Genomic DNA, 5,729 nt, shown 5'->3' on the forward strand with positions numbered 1-5,729 from the left:
TTCTCTCTCTCTCTCTCTCTCTCACACCCTATCATGCACTCTTCTTTCGATGCCCACGCGAGCCACCCTCTGCTCGGGCGAACGTCAACGCGTGAGTTACCCCACAGCTTCATCTCGACCCCCGCAAAACCACCCGCACCCCCAACACATGCCCTCTTCTTCCCTTATCTAGTTCTCTTCGTGCCTCGACGATATCTCGTAGATGTGTTGCACAAAACTCGAGGGTTGTTCGAGACAACCGTTAGGTCATCAACCTTGATTTCACGAAGCAGTAGCTTGGAAAAAAATTCCATTGACGATTTACAACCGTGATACCGAGTTTCGAGAGAAAAATAGATTGATTTGAAATTTTATTTTTCACGAAAAATAGGTGAGTTTTTTTATTAGCCAAAAAGAAATCTCGAAGAGATATACTAGAATACTTCAACATGAAACCTGATTTTTCTTTTGATTATTTAATTGGAATGGAACATGAAACAGAATAATTAACAGAATAATATGAACAGAATAATATTCTATAAATGAGAAGTCTCTGTAAAATCAATTCAGGCAGTTTTTAATCAGTCTAAAATGTTTCCGTCTAGATTATTATTCCACTTGAAGTGTAGAGATATCTTGACTCATTCCCCTTATAATGTAGACATATCTCTTTACAGCTCACCCCATCGTGGAGTTGCATTACCGTCCAATGTTGATCCGTGACGCTTGTAAGATTTGTACGACGCGTCAAAAGTCAGTCTCGAATATGAGACGTGACATGGCAAGTAGTCTTGCCATGTTATTAAGCGTACTGATCCACGTAAAGGTCTATATGTATTAGAATCCATATAATTCCACGTGGCAGAATATATTCGTTTTTAATATGAAAGTATGACCATACAGAAAAATAAAATAATTTTCTTTGTTAAAATTCATTTCAAATTAAATGAGCGCATTTTCTTCTAAAACAAGACACTCGTTTTAGAAATATCGATTTTACACATATTTTCTTGTTTAATTATAATTCCTTCTTTTAAACCTTCCATGAATATTTTCTTCAAAGAAGCTATGCGATTTGCGGATTATCTCCATGGCTTGATACATTGTTAAATGCCAACGTTTCGTGAACATTGCAATTCACTCATTAGAGCGAGAAGCAACGATATTGCATCCTCGCCCTGATGTAATCTGCAATTTTCATGAAACGTTGGCATTTAACAATGTATCAAGCCATGGAGATAATCCGCAAACTGCGTAGCTTCTTTGATATATTTGTTCAGTTTATATAGTGTTATGAGAAGTGTTCCGCAAAACAATATAATACATTCGAATTTTCACTCGTATTAAAGAATACAGTGCCGAAGTTTATTAAAATACTTTTGAATGAACTTGCCAATTTTATGTATGTACATATATACATATATAAAAATATTCACTTTTCTGTTCTGTGAAAAAGTACAATCAATATTCAGATCACAGTTGGATTCTTTATGACTGGAAAGAACAAATATATCAAAGAAGCAGTTCGGGGATTATCTTCATAGCTTGATACATTGTTAAATTGCAGATTACATCAGGACGAGAGATGCAATATTACGTGCTTCTCGCTCTAATGAGTGAATTGCAATGTTCACGAAACGTTGACATAAATACATAAAAAAATGTTCACTTTTTACGTTTCCATCCTAGAAAAAAATACAAATTCATCCCTGAGTGAAATGCCATCAAATCATTTCGTTTTATGAAGTATTTCAGCTGTATCTGTGATAAACAACAGCAAGAGTACATAGAGTAGAGTTAAAAGATACGCAAATTTTATCATACATATGTATAAGAGAAAGGCAGAATAAATTTTCAATCAAGAGGTTTTCGTTTATTATTTCGATAAAATATCATCATTATTAAAGGTAGGTATTCAAAATGATTAATGATTAAAAAAAAATGTTATAAGAAATTGCAAAGAATTAATTAAAATTTTTTATTTAATTTTATAAACTATTTGAGTTCTAATCTTATCTTATAATTATTAATCATGCTCACTTTTAAATTTTTTTTCAAAACAATGCTTTCTATTTATAACGACTTTTTCCCAGACTTCGCGTCTATGCTGGCGTAATCTTTATAGAAATTGATATAGTTCCGATTATTTATGTCTCGCGCGATAAGAAAATTTATTTCACGTATACTCGTATGATTCACGTTATATTTCTATCGTAAATAAGCGTCAAAATGACTTCTGATATGTAAATGCTAATAATGAAATCAAGCGCTATTAAAAATTATATTCCAGTTTCGAACGTTGTTATCCAACATTTAAAATGTTCACGATTGCCCTGGTACAAATTTTTCTCAAAATTTTCATAAAATTTTTCAAAACTTTTATATAAATTTTAGAGTTTCTGAATAATTTTATAATTTCTTTAGAAATTTGATTAAATTTTTTTAATTAGAATACTTTTTAAAAGTATTGAGCATTATACACATAATTTTTCTAGAATTCTTTATATATACTGAATTCATTATTTACTTTATTAAAATACATTATTTTTATAAAAAATTGCTGATGGATTCTGATGGATCTTATAAAATCAGAAAAAGTTTAATGTTTTTCAGAAATTACAGAATAAGAAATCTTAGAAATTTTAGAACATGTCACTCTATAATTTAATAAATATCACTTTGAAGACTGAAGCCTTTTTCAAGACTGGCTCAATTTTCATCCTTTATAGAGTGAGAAGCCACTTCAAAAAATTTGGAGAGTAGAATTCACACATATGGAAAATTTATATATGGAATTTTATTATATATGGAAAATTTTAAGAAACGATATAAACTTTCTCACAATACTTATTTCTGAAAATTATTTTTAAAAATGCGCATAATAATTCAAAAAAAATTTTTCACTTGAGCGCATCAAAATTAATGGTATATTCGAGTGTTTTACCTTTCGCTCAACAAGGGTCATCCGCCGCTGACGAGATAATCCAGAAGCGAACAGGTGTGATAAGGTATGTGCATCCTTGAGCGCAGCGTCATAACCTCGCATCTCGTTGGCGGCGCATTTCGAAGTTGTGTACGGCCGCGAGCTGGTACGACGAGCGAAGTCTACGATTGCGTTCACGAACGCAATTCACAAACACATTCAACGTCAAGCAATCCCGGAATGCGGAATCGCGTGATTTCGACGACGCAGACGATGCAGACGATGCAACACACGCGTGAAAATCGCATTAAAAATCATAAAACACGAACATCGCCGCAGACTGCCGGCCGGCACGCGACAGATTCGGTTCGTCGACTGGAGATCACGTGACACGTTCAAGATGCTCCCGCCGGCGACCACGTGATATTAAAAATTGAAACGTAATCCGAATTAAGCTAACTTCTCGTTTTTTGATTTTTTCATGATACTCTGATTTTTACGAAAATATTTGTGTGCACAACCGCTGCAGTGTTTTATTTTCGAAGCAAGAATATTGACGTCGATAACGGAAACTATTTTGTCTGTCATTAAAATTAACGAGTAACAGATCAAATATTCACCTCGATTGCATCCGATAGGACGTTGTGCGTGGAACTAATCTGTTTATGTTGCATTTTTTGCACTTCCGATTTTTCTTTTCTCAATATATACTTATACGGCCGAATATATACTTATCCCACTTTAAGTACAAACATTTTTCGTGATTTTAAACAACGCGAACAGATCTCACGTATTCTCAAGTAACAGCTACGTGGCATCATCTAGTATGCACATACAATTTTAAATCACGCGTGGAACCGCGACGACGCAGTCGGGGATGTATCGGGAGACAAACACGCGGCGCGTATCTCAACGGACAACAGATTCAGTTCGGACACGTCGGTGCTTCGTCGCGTAAAACCTCGGGTGAGCTTGCGAGAGAGACAGTGAAATTAGTAATTCCTTCACACACACACACACACGTGCGCGCGCGCACGCGCGCGATCCGTATCGGCCACGCTCGCAATCAGCTTGAACGCGACATGCGGGACTGCGGCACGCGGCAGACACGCGCGCTCGCGCGATCGATAATACAGGTTGCCGCGCGACGCGACGCGGCGCCGATCGCGTTCGGTTATGGTCGAGCGCACACGAAGGTGCTCCCGGGGCGGGAGGGAGGGGGGTTGCACCTGTACACGTGACGGCGCGAAAAACGGCGTGCTATTTCTCGAAAATGAAATCAGAGCGGAATCGAAAATTGGAGGGCCTGATTTTTACAACCGCGACGGAGGGCCTGATTTTTACAACCGCGCGAATACGACGACGTCATCCGACGCTGTCGGCGGAAAACGCGTAACGCGACTGACTGCAAGTCTTGCCACCCTCGCCGATTCATCCCCAGCGTCTCTCCCCCCTGCTATCTACCGACGCCCCCTTCGGATTCATTCCGCCAACGTAGTTCGTCGGTCCGACCCCATGCCGACGATTCGAACGTGCACGCACGTCCGTCGTTACGCTCGCCGATGCGACGCTAATTAATGGACCCCTAGCGATGCGTTTTCACCATAATTGCGGAGATTCGACAGTTAAGAGATCGAAGTGTAGAATAATCCAAATATATATTTGTTTACATAATATGAATATCATTAATATTGTAATAAATGTTCAAATATTTTTAATTTAATATTAATATTTCTAATATTAATTATCTAAATTTCTAAAACTTGTACTATAAATTTGCAATTCTTAAATTGTAATTATACGCTACAATGTTACCTCTTTCTACATTATATTTCTGCAATCAAAATACGACTTTTGTTATTTATTTTATTACTGCAACTGTAGCTGTATAAACGATATGTTTTCTTAGGACAGTCGAAAATTTTGTCGCAACATTCTTGTTAAGATAACAATAAAATATATGTTTAAAATAATTAGTAGATAACTCATTAGTAGATAAATCATTAATTTGAATATTTCTAATATTTTACTTCATTTCTACTTTATTTAAAAATTTGTCTTATTTATTACTAAAAATATATATTTTTTTTATCACACATATTCCTGAATAGAGATATTTATACAGTCAATACAGATATGATTTTAATTTTAAACTTATTTATTTATTTACGATTATTCAGATAATTTCAAATTTTTACAAGTTATCTAAAAATTTACCTTCTAACTATTCCCATACCTATTCAAAATTTCAGATTTCCTTCCAACAAATTCAGTTTTTCTTTAGAAGAATAATTATATGAGATTAACATTAGTCTTGATCAATTCGAAGTGCAATCATCTTTAAAAATTCATGATAACTGCAGATTTATTAATTTTTATTGACATGTACATTCCGAACGAGGTTAAATTACTTTTAAATTACTTTTGGCTTTCCTGATGAAAATAAAAATTAGAGTCGAATTAAAAGTCAAATATAAGAGGAAAAACAAAAGCATAAGCCATAAACGAAAATTCTAGGAGGCGAAAATTGAAACATCAAAATGTAAAAGAAGCGTAAATGCTTCTTTTACATTTCATTGTTTCAATTTTCGCCTTCTAGAAGTTTTGTTCACGCTTCTGTTACTCTCCCATTTCCGATTTACGCTCCGACTTTATTTTCATCAGGGTTCTAATTATTCTAACATAAACAAAACACCATAACAATTCATCAAACACATAGAAAAAAGTTTAAATATTAAGAATAAATAATTAATTACATTAGGAACAAATCCCCATATATATATATATATATATATATATATATAATAATAATAAAATATTTATATAT

This window comes from Atta cephalotes, assembly GCF_000143395.1.
Source record: "Atta cephalotes unplaced genomic scaffold scaffold00069, whole genome shotgun sequence".
NCBI classification, from domain to species: domain Eukaryota; kingdom Metazoa; phylum Arthropoda; class Insecta; order Hymenoptera; family Formicidae; genus Atta; species Atta cephalotes.